General features: G+C 41.5%; 2 protein-coding genes across 2 annotated transcripts in view; one reads left to right on the top strand and one right to left on the bottom strand.

The window, feature by feature from the left end:
- DOCK2 (dedicator of cytokinesis 2) overlaps nucleotides 1-25,606 on the bottom strand; it is an 816,002-nt gene that overhangs the window by 175,916 nt on the left and 614,480 nt on the right. The gene's annotated exons all lie outside the window — the stretch shown is intronic.
- Nucleotides 1,732-25,606, top strand: part of INSYN2B (inhibitory synaptic factor family member 2B) — a 123,068-nt gene continuing 99,193 nt past the window's right edge. Inside the window, exon 1 of the mRNA XM_063447505.1 lies at nucleotides 1,732-1,876. The gene's annotated coding sequence lies outside the window, so the exon portion shown is untranslated. The remainder of the gene's footprint in view (nucleotides 1,877-25,606) is intronic.

The raw sequence follows: 25,606 nt of genomic DNA, 5'->3' as shown, positions 1-25,606 counted from the left end.
GAGGTAGAGAGAGCACTCCTCTGTCCCCCTTTCCATGGGAGGGTTTGGCCTTTCCCTGTCCTATTTAAACTCAGTCCACCCTATGTTCATTGCTCAGATGTCTTGTGAGCTCCCTAGAGGTTACAAATCTCCTCTGCCTGTAAAATACAAGAACTCTAAACCTGTTTCCTGATCATGAACATTGTCCCCTGCACAATCCTGCCTTGGATTATCCTGCTTAAGACTTTACACTTGCTTCTTGGTCCTTGACCTTTGCTAATTGGTTCTAAACTTTGCTGCTGGATAGTCCTCCCTTCTGTGACTAAAGTGACATTGTTTTGTTTTCTCTCTGCATATGGAGCCCATTCACCCCAAACCGTTACAAAAAATTGACACGATTATATAAAATATATCATATGTGTGTGCGTTTGTATGTTTGTGTGTTGATAAGCATTGATGCAAACAGGGGAGTCCTCTGTGCTTATGCAAATATGCTGACTTCACTAGCTTAATGTTTAAGGTATCCTTAGGGCTAGTAGCAGTTCTGAAACCCTCAGTCATTTATACAGCACCATATTTGCTTTAATTTAGCAATGAGTAGATACCACCATACAATATGAGAAGGATACAGGCAGATTATGAGGGGGTGAGGATGAGGATGAGTAATTTAGGGGTTTGTGATGGAAGCTCCAGTACCACTGACTTTTGTAGAGGCCCTAATGCCAACCGCCTGCCCACAGACCATGGGCCTGGTACCAAGAGCCCATAAAAGGGGCTGTAGTCATTTTGGGGGGTGGTATGGAGGCCCTGGATGCTTATTGTGCTTCCCAGTTGGCCTTGATGATCTTTGGAGATAGTTTGGACTCATCCTACACATTGAGTGCCTGACCGGGAGATACTCTGAAACAATCTGGAACTGTTCCTTGGATCGGAACTGTGCTGTGGTTTAGTACATCTTTTAACGGGTATTGCTTGGTCCCCCAACCACCAAATAGGGCACTAATTGGAGGGGAGGTCATGGAGGCGAGGGGGTATTGGAGGATACATGAGACTTGAGAGCACTCCTGTCCCCAGAGCCCCAGGAACTCCTTTTCAGACCAAGATTAAACCAAGATTAAACCAATGCATGCCTGGAACTTCTTAGTAGTAACACGCTGCAACACAGGCTCATATTCTCAAATCTGTTTGAACAGTGAGGGCGCTTGTTGACCTGTTTTCAAGAGATATATATTGCTTGCATAGCAAGGAAACTTTTGTGTTGGCTTGTACTAATTTAATTAGGTCCCCAGACAAATCCAGGAGGGACTACAGTTCTGTGCAAAGCATTGTGTGTAGGAAGAATCAACACTGCTTTGTATAAATAACCACGTTATGTGCAATAAAGATCATTCTACAAAATTCAGTTACACAGGAGCTTCCATCACAGGGTTTTTTTAACATTAAATTTGGATGGAAAACTGAGGCCAAAGTTTGTAAATAGAAAATCTGAAACAAAAAAAAAAATGATTTGAAAAAATTATCTAGCTCACAACATTCGGTGAAAAAAAGTGTAATTCCCACATCCCTGATATATTGGTTAAATGTTACTAACTGTCTTGTAACAGTAACACCCAACTACATTGCAATGAAAGCTAGTTAGTAGTGATGCAGTTTTTTACCACTAGAGGTCTTCTGCTCACATATGGAGCACACTGTTCAGTTTCAACTGATTTTTATTATTTATTCCTATGTTAGCACAACCAGCAGGCTCCTTGCAGGCAATCAGTGATTTCTTCAGAGATAAAGGACTTACTATATCTTTTTTTTAAGACTTGCATTATATTTGTCAAAGCACTGACTGGTATGTGAGAATAAGAAGATTTATATGTTCTCCAGGTAATAATCTTGTATCATTCAGGTAAGGAAATGTGTTGTCCTTGTATATGATGTTAGAGAAGAAAACGGGTTTTCTCTATATCTCTATTGCTAGCATACTTTTCAGAATATTATTCTCAAATGAATGCAATGTGATGACAACTGCTTTACAAGTACAAATCTTTGAAATATGTAGCATTATTCTTTTTGTATGTTGCATCTCAACCTGGATATTATCAATTCGATTTTGGGTGCTTGCTTGCATATACAGGTATATAGCTGTATGTTACTTAAAAAACAAACAAACCTGAACGACTCTCTTGACCAGTGAGTTTTAGCAATCAGTTTTTATTTCTTACTTCCATCATATGCTCAAAATATTAATTACTATTATGGCTAATCCAGTTCAAAGATTAAAGACTAGCAGAGATTCATGTGTTTGTACAATGGAACTTGTACATAGAATTCAGTGTTTGTAATAGTGATCCAAAAAAGGACAGAACATTACTTTTTTTCAATGACATTTGGACAAATACCATTTAAGATGCATTGAATTTTCATTGATGGCTTAGCCTTTGGCTGACTGTGCATCATGGGAAGTGTGGTTCAAAAACATCTGGCTTTCGGAGTTAGCTTTCATAGATTTAACCGTGTATAGGAATGAGCTATACCAAAACTGAATAAAGTGCAATTTAATGTATTCAGCACATAATTGGGTAGCAGCTGTATTTTTTTCACTATTACTCTCGTTGACTTTTTGCTGCTATTTGAAGCTGTTATTGATCATAGTCTGAGTCATGATATCTTGCATGCACTGTCATTTTAAAATGATACTTAGTATGATAAATGGTATACAGATATAATAGTAATATAATGATAAAAGGTTGTTCAACCAGTGGTATGTATTACAATGGATGGTATGAAAACTCGTCAACTAAGGGTTTTAAAAGAATAATTTAGAAAAAACAGGTGGGATTTACTAAGTTAAAAAAAATCAACGTCTAAAATTTAGAATGAAATGGATGCACTGGAAAAAGCCTCGGAATTATAATTAGTTGTAATTTATTTTTTGGGGATTTTTTTTCCAATCCAAACTTGTTTTTTTTTTTATTTTTTTTTTTTTTTGTCCTACTTCATTGTTTTCTCTTCTGACTGGTAGATACAAAAAAACTGTATTATATTTCAAAATTGCTGTCTCACTGTTTAATGACCGAGCAAAATAGATGATATTACAAGACACCTTACTTGGCTTTTTTGGTAATCTAACACAAACCATGCATTAGTCTAATAATTAGTCCACTATTGACTAGTTTTGCTAAATGTGTCTTGATAAAAGCCTGTGTGCAATGTTTTGCAGTGCTGTATCAATAAAGACAACCGTATGTGTTTTGCAACGTTTTTTTGATGTTTTTATTTCGCTGTCATATGTGCAGTTAAATTTTTTATATTTATAGATTTACAAATTAATATTTTGTTTATTTTTTGATGTTTTTATTTATTTTGTATTATTTTGTATTTGTAAATTAGTTTCTTTTTTTTCCCTAACTTGCTGGTAGATATACAAATCTGTGTTATATTTCAAAAGTGCTGTTGTATGCACGAGCAAATAAGATGTTATTACAAGACAGCTTACTTGGCTCTTCTAGTAATCTAACACAAACAATGCATTAGTCCTCAACTGGAGTTATGTGTGATCTCCGACTACACTGGAGTATATTTGACAATATCAAGAGTGCTCTGCAGAAATGAGAGAAAGAATATATATATATATATAAATGAAAAAAAATAATTAGAAGGTAAATAAAAGTTACATTTTATAAGTCCTTGGAGTGCTATCCTTTGCAGTCAATTTATATAATACAGTTCGATGGGAGTTTTGCACTCCAGCTCTCCAAATGGTCAACGTTTCAGTTCACAGCTTTTTTCTTGGAGGGTATATATATATATATATATATATATATATATATATATATATATATACCAAAAATATGTTGGTGAGAACAAACACAATAAAATTCCCCACAGTACAAACAGAAAAATTACTGTTATCCATCATCTGCATCTCAAGTTGGACTTTGAGAAGCACTCCTTGGACACATAAACTTGAGAAATCATGTTTTCACAACTATCCCAGAGTTCCCAGCTTGACATGCAAATGAGCACAAACAGGCAATGTATTTCAGACTTCATACTGCATTTCTGCAAATGCACCTAGCAGTGGGTGCTCTTTTAAACAGAGTGAAATCGCAGTTGTGTGTTGTGGTTAGGTTAAGCAGTGTCCATTTCTATGGGTTTATGTAGAAACGCAGAATAACGTTTAAAACACAATCCTGTATGTCAAGCTGGGAACTCTGTGATTTCTTCAGGTTCTGTGCCCAAACAGTACTTCCCAAAGTCCAACTTGAGATATACAGGGAATATATGAGTGCATATTTACCCAGGAATACATAAAACAATATCAATAATATTATAGATATATGTAAATACAGCAAGGGATTGAACAAAGAATAAATGGGCAACATTTTCAACAAACTCTAAAGTGGGCATACCCAATGGGTAAATAATACCCTTTTTCTATACTGATGGCAGGGCAAGAACCCTATGCACAATTTGTGTACCAACCAGCTTCCTCTAGGATACATGAGCTATGTGATTTTAGTACTTCCTATGGCCCTAGGCAGCGTTAAGTATTTTTCAACTGTGCCTGAATCCATTTACTAATGACTAATGCAAATCAGATAATTTAGGAGTTCAACTCAAGGCAGACTCAGAAGTTAAACTCAGTTGGTTAACAGAGTCTTTGTATTTATTATTGCATTTATTATTGTCAGCTAGCTAGTTTTTCTTCATTTTGCTTTATTACTCTTTTTCTTTGCATTTTTTATGTTAATTTGTTTTAATTCATATTTTTAAAGAAATAAAAAAGGTGCACTATCTATATAATTATACTTAAAATAATTTTACCTTTAATTGTCATCTTGCCTGTTTAGTAGACTACATTTTTAGAAGTGTAATTTTTCAAAAAGAATTTAAGGAGCAAACAAGATAATATCATATGTTATGCTTCGATTGGTGCTTAGAGAGTCATAAAATTATACCCCTGTAGTTAGTTGATAAGGACTGTAATCCTCAGATACTCTTCTGTTATGCTTGGTAAATCATATGTGAAGTGGTTAATATCTCCACGAAACACAGATGCCACTAGTCACTTTCACTTTGAATATGACTGGGCATCAGAGTACTTTAGGACGGTTAGATACATAGCAGGAGCAGGTCAATTGCCTTTCAAGATATTACCACTATAAAAGGACAAAGTCACACAAGAATGAAATTTAGTTAATATAGTGTGTTTTTTTCCAAAGTAATAAGCATACTTATTGCCCCAAAAAATAAAATTTACTCAAGAATTTAAAGAGTTTCCAGAATAACTTTTTTACATACATAAAGGTAATATATAAAACACTGAAGAAAAAAAAAAAAAAACGTTGTAACCTGCATTTTTCACCAATTCTCACCTACACCTGCACATGTTTTCAATCATATTTTTGCTTCCATTATTGTTTAGAGAAATTATTTTGAGACTTTGTGACAGACTATGTAAGGACATCTGTGTACACTGCCCTTAATATTTTTACAACAAATTAGTTCAAATGTATATGAAGATGCTTATGAAAAAATACGTCATGCTGGACAGCACTGACCTGGAATTTACCTGGCAATAAACATATTCCATATTTGACCCTGTTTTTAGGTTACTGAATTAGTATAATGATAAAAGGGTATGTATTCAGAATATGAGCTGACTAGCAAAAAAAAAAAAAAAAAAATACATTAGCCTACACACCCTATGTAGCACAGTCTAAAATAATTGTACATAAAATAAAAATGTAGATACAACATAATTATGCACTGCAACTCAGATCACCTTGGATTGGATCAAGTGACCAGATGGTGTCCAGATTCCTGTTTAACTACACAAACATATTAAAAATGCACAGTTCAGCTTGTAAATAAATTTGCAGGAAACCTCTAGGCACTATAACACCTTCAGCTTACTGAAGTAGTTATACTCACACTTTTATGTTTCATATTTTGTCAAACAGGCTTGCAAGTCCTGTCAACAAAAAAGGGGTTACATATCCTGGCTTTGAGCATTTACAATGTGTTAATATGAGAGAGACTTTCAGGTCCTGGTCATAGTAAACGAGCACTTGCAAATAATAATTAAAAAAATTGGTATTGGCAACACATGACATGCAGCATCAATTATCAGACAGATAGGGGCAGTCCTGGAATGCAGCCCCATAGAGCACTGATAGCAAGCCCCCATACGGCTATGGGTTGTTATACAAGGTGGGAGCTCCACTTCCATGCTCTTCTTTAGTAAAATGTAGGGGTGGTGGGATCATAACTTGGCCCCATAAACATTTCTACATGCTGAAGTGAATGGGGTTCATCCATTTAAAGTCATATAATACTGCATATCTACTCTAAATGTCTACCTAATTAAAGTACACTTCCTGTTACCCGGGTTGCCGCCATCTTATTGCCCTGTCAATCATTGTTATAAACTCTACTTTTTGCACCTGGCAGTCAGCATAGCATAAACATACAGAGAAGAAGATAAAACAATGTTTATATTTCCCAATATTTACAATGTTTTTTTTAACAGTGACTTTGTTCCTCTTTAAAAGAGACATATTACTTGAACATTAAGTGAGCCCATAGTTAATTAATTTAAAAATATATATATATTAAAAAAAAAAAAGTAGTTGCGTAGCAAGTGTCAGTAGTTTGCCACTACAGCAGGAGGCTCATTAATTAAGAGTCTCTCATTTTGGTCTGTGTTATTGGCACTTATTGCATGGAAATAAGCAGTGCCACTTAACACATATGATGAGTGGAAGTGTTCTGTGCACATCCTGAAATCTGTGTTCTGTGTTCTGTGCACATTTGTGGCAGTCGCCTATTACTTAACCATATAACAAGACAAGCACATACTGATGTAGTGTAGAATAGCTTTTCAAAACCTGTGTGATAGATGAAAAAAAAATTATAAGTGTTTGGCCAGTTGAGGTTTTCAGCATAATGAAATTGATTAGTGTTATTATTATATAGTGAAGAATTATATTCTCATAAGCAATACAGCTGTGCCTTACAATCTCTGCATGTACGGAGTGGACAGAACATATGATGCTTGTATATTTATGTTTGCATTTAATACATAACAAAGAAAAGCTCAGACTGGAATGCAATGCATCGTCTGCTTGAAAAAAAAACTGTAATTTAAAGGTATTAAGTAGCAGATGTTTGATAATAATAAGGTCAGGTTTATGAGTGACAAAAACTGATGTAACCAATTTAATATTTTAACCTCTTTCTTTCCATTTGTTCTTATTCTGACATTTTGCATCCATGCCAGGACCTGTAAATGGCAGCTCTCTTCTCATATTTTAAAGCAGCATTTGTAGGTTAAACGTTATGGTTGCATTCTAGCAGTCAGGGAGGGCTCTGAGAACACTAAATAAGCTACACGGAATATTGGCACGCTGCATTAGCAGTCATCAATGTTCTTTGTAGTGGAAATTCTTGATGTAAGGGCACTAGAACGGCATAAAACAGTAAACATCTCAAAAAATACTATATGTTTCTTTCATATACCTAAAAGCTGAGTATTTGGCCATTTTTGTCACTACTACTGTACTAATACTGTATAACTTGGAAGAAAGACGAGACAGGGGGAATATGATAGAAACATTTAAATACATAAAGGGAATCAACACAGTAAAGGAGGAGACTATATTTAAAAGAAGAAAAACTACCACAAGATGACATAGTCTTAAATGAGAGGGGCAAAGGTTTAAAAATAATATCAGGAAGTATTAGTTTACTGAGAGGGTAGTGGATGCATGTAATAGCCTTCCAGCTGAAGTGGTAGAGGTTAATACAGTGAAGGAGTTTAAGCATTCGTGGGATAGGCATAAGGCTATCCTCACTATAAGATAAGGGACCGGGACTAATGAAAGTATTTAGAAAATTGGGCAGACTAGATGGGCCAAATGTTTTTTTATCTGCCATCACATTCTATGTTTCTATGTAACAAATGGTGATTCTGATTTCATTATGTTATGTGACATCACAATATTTTTATCCCTCCTATTTCTGTAAATGATACAAAGATAAATTTATTTAAATTATGTAAATTAATATAATTTTTAGAATTTTTGGGTGTATCTAAACTAAATAGCGAATGTGAATAATGGTTTCATAGTTATTAAAATTCCAGAACAATAAGTAGCACAAAACTGGAGATGTGGAAGCCAGAGTCTTCTCACATATGTATTTAAGGATAAAGGCATTTTTTTTTTTTACAACTGTTGTAAATATGTGATAGCTTTAAATACATAAGTCTGAATAGGTAATACAACATAGGCTATGTAGTTTAATACACCACGTATGTCTTTTAGCAACCCTCAATTCAGTAGGACTGCTGTCCATATGTTCTGAAAACACTATAGAAATATTCAAAATGACGGCATGTTTAAAGGGATACTCTGGGCATCAGAATCAAGTTATTGTGGTATGAGGATGTTGCAGGTACTGGCTTACCTTCAGGGGTTAAACCATTAAAATAGTTTAACTGCAAAGTCTTCAAACCAGCGCCTATCAGCTCCTGTTTGAGTCCGAGGATTCAAACGAGAAGCCTTGGATTGGGGTGTCGCTAATAATCTGAAAGCATCAGTTGATGCTCTAAGCCCATCTCAAAATGGAGTGAAACAGGTACTGCACTCCATTTTGTGAATAGGAAGCTACTTAAAACTGAGAGCATCAGCTGACACTTTCAGCCTATATGCGGTTCACTGGTCTGATACTTCCTGATTAAAGCATCAGACTCAAATGGAAATAGCTGGGCAGAGATAACGAGACCACCATAACATAATTCAAATGAAGCAGGTATAGAGCCTGGAGTGTTCCTTGTGCACACCGACAATGCACTTGACAAGAATTCCAGTGCATAGCAGCCCTCTGCATATAGAGTTTAATGCATGTTTGCCTTCCATCCTGGCATACATACATACAGCTTTTTTTAAATTAGAGTTTGAAACATTGTTTGGTAAATGGCTAGGCTGACTAAGCGTCGTGGAAATTTAAGCTCTAAGAACCAAGTTTAGACATTGATATAAAACTTACTCACATAGTTCATATTTTATACAACTATCAAAACAGAGGGAGTGAGAAGAGTTCCCCGTAGAAACGGGGTCCTTAATCTCACTACCGCTACCCCCAGTCTTAGTATCAAAGCAGTAAGAACAAAGAAAATAACAAAAACTTGAATAGAACAAATTTAAGAAAAAACTATAATATCAAAAAACACACCACCTATTAAATCACCCCACTCCGTGAGGGTTAAAAACAAGATAATAAGATGTGACTGTAGATGTAAACTGGCGAACCAGTGTGGCTGGGTACCTATTGGAATACAAGTAGCAACAGCAATCACAAAAGATACTAGTGTATCAAGTTACTAGGCAAAATATAAATTGTGAAGATACATAGTTGCTAATCTAGCTTCCATTGGAACCTCAGCCTACCTACTGATTAATGCCAGGAAACAGCACCAAAGCCGGGGGATTCCCCCAATTGCAGTATTCCTAGGAACAGCTGAAATCTAGTTATCTCTATATAATAACTTCCGATAGTCCTAAGGTGTACTTAACTTTAGTCCAATATCAAAATACCTGGTATAACCAGTGCACCAAAAGGAAGTAAATTGAAAGGATAGTAAGATCAAAATAGTATATACAGAGAAAACAAAGTAATAAAAGGGGCTGAGTCTAAACAGAGTTAAGCAAAAAATACAGTTACCATTGCTGCTCCTAACTCAGAGTAATCCCTCTAGTCTGTACCTAGGGCTGTGAGGTTTTCCCTCAAGCTGTCAAAGCAGTCAGCATCAAAAGTATATCTGTGTGTCCAGTCATATGGAACAAACTGCCCAACGCACGTTTCGGCGGTCTCACCGCCTTTCTCAAGGGCAAATAGTACATATTTTATACAGACACAATAAACATCTGCTGCATTTGAATGTTATTTAAAATCTGCATATGTAACATAAACACGGTGAAGCAAATCACCTCACTTTACATGTTTCCAAACCAAAAGATCAGCAAATGGGAGCTTTTAAAGGTACAAACTACCTGTTTTATAAATGAAACTGCATGTGTAAGACAGCAATTTAATAGCAATGCAACTGGCTACAGATAGTCGATGTAATGGTCTGAGAGCTGTGGTAAATTATCCCAAAATTTAAGACGAGCTTTACAGTCCTATTTTTCAGTGTCTGCAATCTGGCAATTTGACAAAAGGACAGAATACAGAGTTACAGGGGTAAAGACTAGAGTTGGTAAAGGTGCCAGACACCTGGCCTCTGAGTTCGTTATAGATGAAACAACACATTATAATCAAGCATGTGGTTAATATTCTTGCAGACCAAGAAGACTGAATATGTCATTCTTCATATTCCCCCCCCCCCCCACCCCCCGCAATTATATACATTTGGCTCTGTTGCAAGATGCACCACTGCAGTATGTGAGAAATGTAACTAAACAAACGACATACATTGACTTATAGAGGTATTTCCAACAGATTTTTGAGCGGCTGTGGCTGCAACGTCTGGATCAGAGGTATTGGTGGAAAGATTTAGGCCAGATCGAAGCTCCATTCTACTGAGAGAGCATCTTGGGGCATAGTCCTTGGATGAAATCGCCTTGAAATAAAGATTGGAACTTGAGCTTTCTTTGCCATGGCCATAAGGTTGACTTGGGGAAGACCCCACTTTCAGACCAATTGGAGGAATATCTTTTTGTCTCTTCTACCTGGTGTCTGCTCAAAAACTCCGCTACCATATTGTCTTTCTCTGGGAGAAAAATCTCACACAGACCAAATTCTTGCCAAATTCTTCTGAGCCCATGTCATGATAGGTTGAATCTCTCTCCTTAATTAAGTGCTCTTGGAACCGCCTTGATGACTGATATAAGCAGCTGCAGCTTTGTTGTCTATCCTTATTTTCAACCATCTCCTTCTGATGACTTTGGAAATGTAGTAGAGCCAGAAAAGCTGCTCTTAGTTCCCAAATGTTGAGGGTGATTGAGGCCATGATGCTTAGACAGACAATTTTCAGAAATGGGCTCCCCAGCCCAACTAGCTTGCATCTGTAGTTATGATCCACCAGTCTATGTTCGTTAGAGGAAACCCCTGGAAAATGTGAAAAGGGATGTCTCCCATTCTTGAAAACTAAAACTGGCATTGAAGTGGTCTACCAGGCACTTTTGAAGTGGATGGATATTCCACTGTGCCCACCCATCAAGGCCTATTGTTGACAAAACTGCCGCACACGCTCCAACAGATTGATCCTCCTTTCGTGTGCTAAGGAGACAACTGCCGTTTTGGTGTAGAAATGAGCACCTAGGAATATCAGTTCCCTGTATGGATGTAGCTGGCTTTTCTCGTGATTTATCAACCAGTCGAAATAAGAGAGAGTCTCCAGAACCAGGGACAAATGCTGAATCAACAGGTTTTATTCTGATGCGGTTATCAAAATATCGTCCAGGTAATGGAAGACTGTAACTTCTTGTTTCCTTAGCAAGGCTATAATCGTAAACAGAACCTTCAAAAAAAGTTCTCGGAGCTGTGCTTATGCCAAATGGCACGGCCTGAAACTGGAAGTGATGGTTGTATATGCAAAATCTGAAGAACCTCTTGTGAGGACTGGCAATCGGGATATAGTAATATGCGTCCCTTAAGTCTACTGAAATCATCCACTCCGCCTGTTGAATCACCGGTATGATAGATCTTAAGGACTCCATGCCGAATTTCCTGATTATGAGGAAGAGATTGAGCTAATGTAAATGCATTTCCCTCTTGTTTTTTTAATAGGAAGAGAGGGGAATAAAAACCCTGAAATCTTTCCTTTTTTGGTGCTAGTAGTATGACTTCTTGTTGAAGAAGAGACCAAACGTAATGCAATAACACCTCTTTCTTTTGAGGGTTGGAAGGTACTCGTGTCCTTATGAATCGAGGAGGTGGAATATCTTCTTCGAATTCCAGGGTGTAGCCGGATGACACTATGGCTTTTACCCACATATCCTGAATCTGATCCCAGGTTTTCTGGAAGTGTAAACATCCGGCACCTACTATGGAAGCCTGGGGACTGTAATCTTCAGAACAGTTTATTGGAATGAAAGGAAGTCGAAGGATACTTGCCTCTGGATGCTTTTGCTGATTGACCACTTCTCCAGGTAGTGTTCCTAGAATAATCTCTATCAGGTTTATAGACTTACTACCCCTATAGGAAGTATAGGAAGTATGCTCTCTGTAAGGTCTACGGTCTGGAAGTGGTTTCCTTGGTCTACTATCCTGTGGATGAAGCACCTGTTTGGCATCTGCTGCTCTCCTAATGGCCTCTTCTAAGTGTTTGCCAAAGAGGACATCCCCTAGAAAGGGTAAGGCACATACATTGTGTTTAGATGCAATGTCTACTCCCCAAGGTTTTAGAAAGGACCTTGATAAGATCTGTATAGGTCTCCAAAAGCCATTCACCGACCAATTTAACATATTTTAGGGACCAGAAGATTTGGTGCTTTCTTACACTTCTATCCAGCCCCTCCTCTATATCCATTATACCTGCCCACTTTCCCTTTGGTATCCAATGAATGAAACAGTTTTAATGTACAGATCATGTCTCACTGTTCAATACTCTGCCATTTAAGAGTTAAATAACTTTTGTTTCTTTTTATGCAGCCCTAGCCACACATTCCCTGCCCATGACATAGCCTGCATTAAAAAAAAGTTTATTTTTTTTAATCAGATGTTAACTTCCTTTAACCCCTTAAGGTCACATGACATGTGTGACATGTCATGATTCCCTTTTATTCCAGAAGTTTGGTCCTTAAGGGGTTTAAATGTTTTTTCTTCTGTTAAACAGATTGTTTAAACATTATATCTCACTTATATGTCGCTTTACAAGAAGTGTTTAGGAAGGCTGTGTAAGTCACATGCAGAGAGGTGTGTCTAGGGCTGCATAACTAAAGTGATTTAACTCCTAAATGGCAGAGACTGCAGCGGCATGATCTATACACCAAAAACAGCTTCATCAACCTTAAGTTGTTTAGGTGACTATAGTGTCCCTTTAAAATCTAGACAGAATATATATATATATATAAATTACATTTTAAAGGGAAACTCCAGGCAGCCATTGGAGTGGTCTGGGTGTGAACTCCCATCACCCTTAACCCTGCGAGTGTAATTATTGCAGTTTTTAAAACTGCAATAATTACCTTGCAGAGTTAAATCCTCCTCTAGTGGCTGTCTATCATACAGCCACTAGAGGGACTTCCGGCTTGTTAGAACATGAAAAGTGTTTTAAACAACGCTTGACATCCTCACACTATGCATTAAATAATACTTTCCTATGGGGAGGTCTAATGCGCGCGCCCGGCCATTGCATTGAGGTTTATTTTCCTGTCCCTTTAACTTATCGTAGTTGCTTAGAATGACAAGGCAGACATAATAATATAATAATATGGACAATATAAACAAAACAACTAAAAAAATGTTTAATGCTAAATAGCTCTCTGCAATGTCTCATGCAAAATCACATAAAAGTAAAATACCAGTAACCAATAGTATTAAGGATTACCGCTCCCTACCTCCACACGCTGGTTACTGAATAGCAATTTTACTGTCAATTTTTCTGGGGAGTAATGGCTGTTCAGTACCCAGAGTAAACCTTCAAGATGCAGCTCATTAGTTCTAGTCAAAGATATTCCAATTGTTTACACAGAGCCGGAAGCCTACCAAATCAACTTGACTGCTGACCCATCCTCCTTTTACCTTCCCATTGCCCTCCCAATAAGACATCACACACTTTTCTTGTGGATAAGGGCAACGGCCACAGCTTTATTAAATCAATTCAAATCCAATAACCATGACCTGTCAGCTGTTGGGCGGTTAACCCAACAGACAGTTCTCCACCTCTTTTTCCCAAGAGCCTCAACAGCCGGCACTTGCCATCAGCCCTTGTGCGGTCTGTCGTCTCCCCAACTCGACTCCGTGTCTTTCTCCTTTACTCCCAGTTGCACTGTCCAGGGATCCCGCCAAGCTGTGACAAAACAAGAAACAACAGCAAGACACCAAACAAAACAAACCAACACATCCGTAACCAAGGGGAGGGTGGGTGGGAATTTTCACCAGTTTCCTCCAGAGTCTCTGCTGACTGGTAAGACTTCTCCCCACTCCTCTCCTCAAACCCCATATCTTTGAAACATTATATCCAATTTAGCCCAGCCCCCCCCCCCCCCCCATACATGGGCAGCAGTCATGATCCCCCTTCCCAAGGTGTACAGGGGGAAAGTTCACTGCTGACCCATCCTCCTTTTACCTTCCCGTTGCCCTCCCAATAAGACACCACACACTTTTCTTGTGGATAAGGGCAACGGCCACAGCTTTATTAAATCAATTCAAATCCAATAACCATGACCTGTCAGCTGTTGGGCGGTTAACAAAACAGACAGTTCTCCACCTCTTTTTCCCAAGAGCCTCAACAGCCGGCACTGCCATCAGCCCTTGTGCGGTCTGTCGTCTCCCCAACTCGACTCCGTGTCTTTCTCCTTTACTCCCAGTTGCACTGTCCAGGGATCCCGCCACCGCAATGCCACTCCCTGCGCACTACGCCGCGCCGGCATCGCACCCCCCGCAGACAGTGCAGCCTCCAATCCCGACTGTAAACCTACATTGAAGATATCCAACCCAATGGGAGATAAATGAACCCCGTCCTTCCTCATAACATTAGAATTATCCCCTTCTAGCTCCACGTGCCGAATGACCAACCCTCCCAGCCGTCGCACAAATCTCGCAATAGTCATATTGACCTTGCGACGGCAACGTTCCAAGGGCCTATCTTTTCCTGAAACTCCCCAAACTGGACGAGGAATTATATCCGACCATACCAGGGTCAGCTCCTGAAAGAGGGCAAAAAACCTGGCCATGTCCTGCTTCATCTCATGGATCAAATCAATTGACCTCCTACGGCCAATATCATTCCCACCTGCGTGGAGCACTAATGTGACCGGCCCCGACACATACCGACTAAGCTGTACGCACTCAGCATACATCTGAGAACACGACAAACTCCTCATACCCCTCCAACGAATTTGCACTAACTCACATGGAAACCCCAGATTACGCCCATATGGTCTGGCTTTGGCCCGTCTAGCCGCCCAATAAACATGGGAATGGCCCAGGATCCATACGTATCTGGTAACCATGCCTGCGAAAACAAACTGACAACAACAAAGACAACAAGAAGAACAGGGAGGCCGAACATACAGTTGAAAACGACCTGACTGCCACCTGCCCAAGCGCATCTTCCTGAAAGTCCATCATGCTGGCTTGGGTCGCTGCCCCAATGCGAAAGGAGTGGGTAGTATAAGAGGACGGGTCCAACCCCACTCCGCTCACACAGGACCGCAGAACCCGCGAAAATTGGAAATTACTCAGAGAGGTCCCCTCCCGATGAAGAAGAAGGGACCCCTCTTCATCTCCCCGCACTGTCAGGAACTCTCGGACCATCCCGACGGGACAAAATGGACCGCCTGTCCTGCCTATGCTAACTCGCGCCCCCACTCCTTTGGAGTCAGTCTTAGACCGTCGAATTGACAGCACCAACCCATGGTCAGAGATCGAGACATCCGACAGTAGCAGCGCCGCTGGTGCATTGGCCCGAGGGGCCACCAGTTACCCGACCCAAAGGGCCCCAAAAAAGCATAGCAAAAATGCCACTCGAAAAAGTAGAACCTCGTACCCCAAAAACAGACCTGCGGCAGAAATTCTAACAACCTATATAGCACCCCGAAGGAGATGGGTCATCGAGCATCAGGGCGATGGCTCTTCTTCCAACCCTTCAAGGCCCGCACAACGCAAAAGGCCTTTGTAGCATCCTGCCAACCAAACCATTGAAATAAAAAGGAAAGGGCGGCCAAGTGACGCCCTGCGACCGCCGCCGACTTACCTGCTGCACATAAGTTCTCCAGAAGAGCCAGCGTGTTACGCAATCTCCCTTCCTCCGATGAAAGATCTTCAATGGACCCCTCACTACACCACCGTTGCCAAACCGACACATACGCGGACCACGTGGACTCCGATAACGAATCCCTCACCATTCGCCTCAGATGTCTGAAACCAGGTCCCATATGTCCTTCGGGCAAGGCGGTCCCACTGAAACCAAGACAGAGAGTCGGCAATCACATTCAAGGTTCCAGGAACGTGACGCGCCACAATCCATACATTACGTTGCAGACACAGCAAGACTAACCGCCTAAGCAGCGCCAACACCGGGGGAGAGGCAGACGTGGAGCGATTGATCACATGCACCACGCTTCAGTTGTCCGTGTGAACAATCACCTTTCGATTGGCAAATTCACCACCCCACAGCTCCACCGCCACCACAATGGGAAAAAACTCCAGGAAAGTCAAATTACCCATGAGCTCACTGCCACACCAGTCCTGAGGCCAAGGCCACATTGGAAATAGCAGACCGCAACCAGCAGGACTGCCCATTATATGTCCCCAAGAACGAACTCCAAGTCTGGAGATCGTCCAGGAGCCGCCCAATGATGCGTATAAAATGAAATGGTTGGGCCACCCCAACCGTCGCTAACGACAAGGTTCTCTCGCAGAATGTTTTCTCTTATGATCATAGATAAAAAATTGAAGATTGCTGGAAGCTTTTTCTTTGTTGTCACAAGAATTGTGTTTTCTGTTCACTTGGAAACCTTTATGGACTGATTACAGCATTCTATTCCGAGAAGGAAAATACATCTCTAAATGCGTATTTATGATTAGCCTAAATGTCTTGATTGAGGGAAGCCCTCTTACTGCTGTTGCCCCAAATTTGGTAGCCTGTTCCATGAAAGAAGAGGAAGGGCACTAAGCAAGTTGTGCAAAGGTAGAAAAGGTGCAAAGAGTAACACGGACATCAAATTACAGATCTGGTTCTTCCCCTTTTACTCATCACACGTAGAAGGTATTTATATAGTATTGTATGTCTAATATTTTCTCTGTAAAGGCATCTGTAAAAAAATCCAAGTCCACATTGGAAATAGCAGACCACAACCAGCAGGACTGCCCATTATATGTCCCCAAGAACGAACTCCAAGTCTGGAGATCATCCAGGAGCCGCCCAATGATGCGTATAAAATGAAATGGTTGGGCCACCCCGACCGTTGCTAACGACAACCTGCGAGAAAATGCCCTGCCCATGGCTAGAACCCGACATGAGAAATTAGGTTCCCCAACAAAACCTGCAATTGGTGCAGCTGGACTTTCTTTGCGCCTTTTACCCGATCCACCAGGTGCACCAAGTGCGCCAGCTTATCCTCAGGCAGCCGAAACACCATTTCGCCTGAGTCAATTTCAATACCCAGGTACAACAACACCCCTGACGGCCTGACCATCTTACCCGCCGCCACCGGCACGCCAAAATCCGAAGCCACATTTTGAAAGGACTCCAGTAGCACCGCACATTCCCATGATGCACTTGGCCCCACAAACAGGAAGTCATCCAAGTAATGGGTCAGCGATGTCAGACCCGCCACCTGGGAGACCACCCATTCCAGGAACGAAGCGAACATTTCAAAATACGAGTGACTAATAAGGAGGTACAAACACTGCAATTTTCGCCGTAAACACTCAATATATGGATTTGAGGACGGACTCCACACCTGTGAATGCTTATCAGTAATTATACTTATTGTGTATGCTATATAAGAATGATGTTGGACTGTCTTATGTTATGCACCTGAGGAAGACCTACTGTTTTAGGTCGAAACGCGTTGTGCTTAATTTTTTTATTTTCTAATTAAAGTATGTACCTTTTACCCATCTGGTGATCCTGGTTCCTGATTTCTATATAAAGAAGACCTTTGATGTTTTCCAAGGGACCTACATTTCATTACCTGCACCAGACTGACAAATCTGCTTTAAAAGTTTAGAGCCAACTCAGATCCCTAGTTTTTTCATATTTCATTTAGTCTGAGATGTATTACCCTATGATGATTTTTTATGTTTACAGAACCTAGGGATCTCATTTTACACTAAGGATATCATTCATTGTGTGCGCAACCACCTTCCTCTTTTGTTTTATTTCAAAATACGAACAGGAAATGGCGCAACCCATGGGCAAACACATGTCAAAGAAATACAAACCTTGGAAATGACATCGCAAAGTTGGGCCCCCGTTCCGGTGTCCCGCACCTACTCTAGCGCCCAATCAAAAGAGGCATACCTGACCCTAGATACCTCCTTATCAATCCTGTCATTCACCGACCCACCCGAGGGATACGACAGGTGGTGAATGAGGCGAAAAGTGTCCGTCTCATTTTTGGGAACCAAACCCAGAGGAGAGATCCGCAAATTGAGAAACGGCAGGTCATCGAAGGGGCCCGCCATACGAACCCAGACGAACCTCCCTCTCGAGCTTGTCCCCCAAAATGGTTTCCTTCCCCACCACCGACCGCAAATTACCCGCAAAGGTCGGTGAGGACGAAGGCACAAAGGGGATCCTAAACCCAACCGAAAACCCATCCAATAAAACTTGCGTGTCTCGACGCCTAGGATACCGGTCGAGCCACTGCCGCATCCTTTCCACGCACACCGGCGTCCTCCGTCTGAGGTACGTCGTCCTTACTGAAGCGGGGCCCCTGCTTCCCCTTCTTAAAACACCTCAAGGCCGGGTGAGCCTCGCCGCAGTGCGAGCACTCATGTCAAAATCTACATGACCCATACCATCGGCAATGGCTCTCGTTAAAGAGCCAGCATACTCCTTTTCGTGGTCCCGCCGATAGTCCAGCGTGCGCGCCGGCGGCTCCCTGAAAGGGGGCCGGGCGACAAGGGGTCATCAGCAGCAGCCATAGGCTGCCATCCTGCACCCCAATATCCATACACGGACTCACCGCCATTTTCTGGCGAAACTGCTGGTAATAACAAAACCAGCACTGACCCCCATAAATTTTATAGGCCCCCCAAATCAAATCCAAATATCCGAATAATGACGGCGCCCGCTCTGGCCACCGCCGCGAGAGAATAACCGCGTACACACAGAAGCCCTGGAGCCAATTCCCAAAGGTACGCGGCAACTGCTTACCTTTTTCACCTTCCACCATCTCCCCTCGCCGCGGCCTGTCCACCGATTCACGGTCCGGAGGGACCAAGGAGAGGAGATCCACAAACTCACCCTTTAAAATTTTGTTACACCCACGGGTGACAATTCACACCCCGGCAGGCACGTGCACGCTACGCCCGCCACGCCTGCCTGACCGACCGCCACAGGTGAGGGTACTGTGGGAAAAGGGGGGCCCCCACCGGGAAGCCTCTCCAGGACAGCCCTCAGCAAGCTAACTACTTCCCCCTGCCCCTGCAACCCTTGCCCGCTACACTGAGCACCCTTTCCTACCCCTGTCCCCCCTGCCAGTGCAGCCCAAGCGCTAGCGCAATACTCACTGGGCGTTGGGGCAGGACCTGGCCCTGGGACTCCATGGAACTCCTCATTATCAGATGCAGACTCTGTGCTCCTTCCAATACTTCCGGGGACCCGCGGTAGCCTGCTTGGCCCACCCGCGGTCCGGCTCTCCTGCTTCTGGGTCCAACTTCCGGCGCACTCTGCAGCCGCACAGCCTGTGACGTCCGCGCTCCTCTCCGCGGCAACATCACGTACCCGCTGTGCGCGATGACTTCATTGGAGGACGCACGCACGCATTGTGCCGTGCGTGCCGATGTCACTTCCTGTGGAGCCGGCCGAGAAGCGCACGGGCTGCGCGATCTTCCGGTGATGCCGGCGCCATCTTCCTCGCCGCCATCTTGGACCCTCTCCACTCCGACCGGCCGGGATCTTCTCCGCCTACCTCCTTCCAGCGCTGGGGACGTCGCCACCGCAGCTCCGGCACCTCTGCTCTCCCGACTCCGCCGACTTCTCCTCTCACCGTGTCGTGCCGGGCTAGGCAATAAGCACGACGGAGGCCGCGACCGCCGGGCCCTCTGCCCGCCAGCTCCATCCACCGACACAGCCGCCTCGGGGCCAGTCCCAGGGGCCGCCGTGACACCGGACATCAATGGGAGACCTGGTACTCCTGCAGCAGCCTCAGTAGATCAGGTTCCGACATGTGGGCCATGCGTGCGGGTATGTGGAGGGGGCACAGGGTGACAGATTGCAATGCAGGGACTAACAAACGTTCTTATTTTTTCACAGGGCCTAATCCAGCCAGCACAGACATTTTCACCAGTTTCCTCCAGAGTCTCTGCTGACTGGTAAGTCTCCTCTCCACTCCTCTACAACATTATATTCAATTTAGCCCAGCCCCCCCCATACATGGGCAGCAGTCATGATCCCCCTTCCGAAGGTGTACAGGGGGAAACTAAAGGGATTGCCTCATAGCAGATAAGCACATGAGCTATTATGCTACTTAACATTAGGTGTTCTAAATTCCTAACTAATAAATATTAATTGTATTCATTCAAAATGTTCATTCAAAATACAACATGAATTTATTTATTTGAAAAACTATCGTATTTAAATGTGACATTTGTAAAGCAACCTTTACAAGAAAAACAATTTGAAGATTTAAAATATGTTAACAGAACTCATTCTTTGAACCCCTCATGTTATTTTCTTAAATATCACTTGAAAAATGCAATTCTATACATCTGTGCTATCAGGGCAGAGCTACACAGAAGGTTCTCTCGCAGAATGTTTTCTCTTATGATCATAGATAAAAAGAAATCTATGTGCTACAAATTGAAGATTGCTGGAAGCTTTTTCTTTGTTGTCACAAGAATTGTGTTTTCTGTTCACTTGGAAACCTTTATGGACTGATTACAGCATTCTATTCCCAGAAGGAAAATACATCTCTAAATGCGTATTTATGATTAGCCTAAACGTCTTGATTGAGGGAAGCCCTCTTACTGCTATTGCCCCAAATTTGGTAGCCTGTTCCGTGAAAGAAGAGGAAGGGCACTAAGCAAGTTGTGCAAAGGTAGAAAAGGTGCAAAGAGTAACACGGACATCAAATTACAGATCTGGTTCTTCCCCTTTTACTCATCACACGTAAAAGGTATTTATATAGTATTGTATGTCTAATATTTTCTCTTCAACAAGGTAAAACACATTGAACTCCCATTTCTGCATACAATTTAAATCATTCCAGTCAGGATGACCTGTACTAACTAAAGAGTACCTGCTAGGCAGTGCACATAACTGATGAAAAATGACCTTTTCTAGAGAAAGTATAGAGCAAACTTTTACTTTTCCCGAAACTGACCGGCAAAACATACCCAGCTGTTTTTTAAAATAAATAGTTCAACACCTCACCAGTGCAAGTAAAACACACATTAATGTGAAAAAATTGGTAAATTACCCTTTTTCACTAATAGATGTAGAAATACAAGGTTCTTCAAAAATCCTCGTTATAAAATGTACAAACGTAGATCTACATATATATAAAACAAGAGACCAAATAGTGTAATACGTTTAAACCACTTATATTAAAATCTATTCATGGTTGAACTCACAAATCCAAATATGGAAAAAGGCTGATTAAATAATAGTCTTTCTTATATTAATTAGTTGTTCTACGAAGCGAACTTTCGCCTGTTTTCCCATCTTTCCCACATACTGTGCTCCACACTAGTGAGCAGATACACAATATGTGTGGAGGAGCAGGAAGTATGGCCCTTGATTTTAAAAGTTTCATTAGTAACATTACTCTTAAATGAGGTTGTCACTCTAGGTAAAAAGCATCTGCAAGTGTAAAAACTATCCTTAACTTTAGTTGTATAATTTTAGGTTGTTTTCTCCTACAAAATGCTAGGTGTCAAACAGTCTTTTAAGTTTCTTCCTTTTTTTAAAATGACACAGGGTTTAGATGGTAATTTTTGACCTAGTATCTCGTCTTCTAATAAAATGGTCCAATGTTTTTTTCAAAGTTCGTTTAATATAAAAAGTGTGAGAGTTAAAGTTAGTGTTAAAAGAAAAGTCAAAATTTTTATTTATTTTTTCATTTCACTTTCTAGTCTTGTTATAAAGTAGAATGTGTACTATTCTCTCTCTCTATCTAGCTGGTTTTTACTCTTAAAGGTCCACTATATGCACCCAGACCACTTCAGCTCAATTAAGTGGTCTGGGTGCAGTGCCCCTGTCCCCTTAATCCTGCAACTGTAATTATTGCAGTTATTAAGGAACTGCCACAATTATCTTGTCTACATTATAGCCACTAGAGGCGCTTCCAGGTCTAACTGATGCTGGACATCCTCATGCTAGGGCACCATTTTCAAAATTGCTTGTTTGTTATTCTTTATAAAAGCCCTTGCCTGACTATTTGTTTCCACTTGATAAAGCCCTATGTGTTGAAACATGTATTGGATTTTTAAAGCATTCTAATTAAAGTGATTTTGGCTACTTTTATACTGTGATTGTGCCCTTTTTTTTTTACTGCTTTTTTTATTTTTGCCTGCCATCCTGCTCATCACTCCAGAGAGGCTCTCACAAAATAATCCTAGGTGGGGAGGGGGGGGGGGGGGGGCTGACTCTCAAGATGGCCGGACGCATTTGCTAGCAGCTCCGGCCACTGAAATCTTAAAACCGTCTTAAAATGGTCTAAACAGACTAAGCAGCAACGGAACTCGATCCAGAACACGAAACGCTACCGGAGGGGACGTTTATAACCCTCAAAAATCGTAATCTGGAGCAGCAATCCATCGCCTGGCCTAAAGAGACTGTGGACCCATCGGTGAGGAGAGACGGCCGCTCTCCCACCTGGGGCCGTGTAGCTCACAGCGACTTACTCTCTCCCCCCCCCCTCTGGACCGGTGTGGGATATCCCGGTCCCTGCTGGGGAACTCACCTTACAGCTGAGCCGAAAGAAGCTGATCCTGAGACAGCGTGGTGAGCTCAAGATGGCCGCCGACCTGCAACCCCATCACAACAATCCATCCCAGAGCACCAGAACTGGGCAGCTATGTTCGAGGCAAGGTTCGAGCGGCTATGTCAGGAATTTTGGCTCCGAATAAGCCAGCGCCCGCGAACACACACAGTGCCCAAACCACCCCTACGAGATCCCCCCGGTACTGCAGCGACCATGAGTACTGGGAAGCCCCTGCCACACTCACCTAAGACGGCAGGAGGTCTCCTCAGGGGATGGCCGACCTCACATGGCAGAATGCCCCACACGAAGAAACAACTGCGGGAGAGACCGAAGTGGGTCCAGCGCCGTCGGAAGCCCAGCTGCACTACCACACAGCCAAAACACAATCTGCTTGGGGTCCCTATCCCCTCCATGGCCCACTCAACGGCAACACATGGCATGTGCAAGAAGCTGACAATCGACGAAAATGGATGGAGCTGCAAGCCAGGTGACGCGGTCTGGGACAGGAGAGATGCCTTGCTAGGGACTCTGGAACTCTCAGCTAACCTCTATCGGGTTGGGGTGGGCTGAAACTGACTGGCTATGGGACATTTGTATCTCGGCTTGTGTATTTGAGCTGTTGAAAGTTTCATGTTGTTCGGGGGACCCCAGCGGTTTCTATTCTTTCCACCCTTACTTTACCCTAACTTTCCCCTGCTACACTACTCTGTTAGAACTCTCCCTTTTATTTGGTTCCTGATATTCTGTGTAGTCTAAACATGTGTCTCCAATCAAAACCTCAGTGTAACTTGCCTACTGGCAAGAATGACAGTTTTTCACGCATATATGACAGTCCCACTTAAATGGCACCCACCCTGCTCAGCGAGCTAAGCCTATTTTATATGTCCACTAGTCAGCCTATACGTGACATACACCTGATGGTATGGTAGGATCACCCAATCTATGCGCACTGAGGATCATATATCTCTTATAATAGTTGTATTACACAGTTCCTTAATCTACTCTCACAGTCCAGTTGGTAAACAAAATGGAGAATTTACTGCAATATAGCAATCTGGACGTATGCTAGCTAGCCTGTAGCAATCATCTTATTAACAAAAGTTTAAGCCTGTTAATAATTTAAAAATGTGCAAAGTTTTTTCCTGCCACTGTTTCACTGCAATGTCAAAGTATATGCTGTTGTGGCGTTATCAAGTCGATTTGTACTCACATGCACAACAAAAATAAAGAATTTAAAAAAAAATAAAAAAAATAATCCTAGGTGGGGTTTATACCACTCACGCCATTCATTGAGCGGTGTGTCTGCTCAATTAAATGTGAGTAAATGTATTTTTATTTATTACTCCTGGTTTAGTTTACACAGTAAGCACTAGTGTTGTCATTTGTATGCAATTTTTGGGCTTATGGTCCTTATATCACTGTGAAAACTGCACTGCTGACTAGACTACTACATGTATCCTACAAGTGGGGAATATACCACTGTACACCCATGATACTAGAACAGGTCTTAGCTCTATAAAACGTGAGTAGGACCAAACAAGACTTGCACTGTAATAATATTGGACCATATAGATTTCTTCTTTGCTTTAGTTTCTATATCTATACGATTCCCAAGAAACTTTAGATCCGGTATCCCTATAGAAAAGGACAAAAATACTCCTCTATGTGATTTGGCTGTTACCTTTGCAAATGCATACATTGACTTTGGACTTTTATATATGTGTTACTTGTTCTTTGTTTATTTGTTTTAGTGTTTTAATATTCTAAACACATTTGTTCATAACTAGCGCAACCTTTTCCTCTTTTGCTGCATTATCCCCACACATTGCCTGAGGACATCCAGCGTCTGCTAAAACCCTATACAAAAGCATTGATTGATGCTTTCTTATGGGGAAATCCTAATGCGCTTGCAGTGCTCACTGCGCATGTGGGTTAGGTCCCCTCTTCTGCTAATATCGTCAGAGGAGCAGTGGAGGCGGAGCCTGCCCCAGTGCCGAGGGACAAAATGTTTTTTAACCCTTTCAGTGCTGGCAGTGGCATGGGGGGGGAGGAGGGGCAGGGGTACTTTGTATTTCTATGTTCTATAGTTTCCCTTTAAGTACTAATATTAGGTGAATAATTTAATAATTTAAGTAACAGTTCATGTTTACATCATTATTATACAAGGATCACCAGTTTCACTAAAAGAGTACTTTGTTTTAACCGCATGTGTGGGTGCATGAGTTTGAGAGGTTATTCCCTATTAAAAAGGTGTTTTTTTTTAAATGTGTGTTACACTCTTCACATCAAAGATATCAGAGGTCCTATAGATTCATCAAAATGATTTGGGAAGCATATCCTGTAGATATATGAGAGGAAAGAATAATTGTTATTTTAGGATTTTGACATAAAGTAGAACTGCATTTTAAAACAATATTTTTATCTCATCAGTAAAGCATGGAGGTTGAAGTAATCTGTATTTTGGGGCTGCATTACAATCTCAGTGCAAGGGAAAGGTTTGCAGTCATTAATGAATTAATTAAACTATGGATCATGCTACAGTGTTCATCAGTAATACATAGGAAGAATGTGAGCCATACATCAAGTACATTTACAACCAAATAGCTGAAGCACAAATAATTCAATAGTTTGCAACATATAAGTGAAAGTCCAGAAAAAGCTTAGTCTTTCATCCTTCTGAGGTTGATAAAATGAGATCAAATAAATAAATGTTACATTGATGTCAATACAGAGCTGAGCAACACAGGACTACAATTACTATAGGTTATCTTGTTCTGTAACACAACAAGGATACTTGTTTGATA

This window comes from Pelobates fuscus, chromosome 3 (assembly GCF_036172605.1).
Source record: "Pelobates fuscus isolate aPelFus1 chromosome 3, aPelFus1.pri, whole genome shotgun sequence".
NCBI lineage: Eukaryota > Metazoa > Chordata > Amphibia > Anura > Pelobatidae > Pelobates > Pelobates fuscus.
This window is presented reverse-complemented; position numbering and strand designations above follow the sequence as displayed.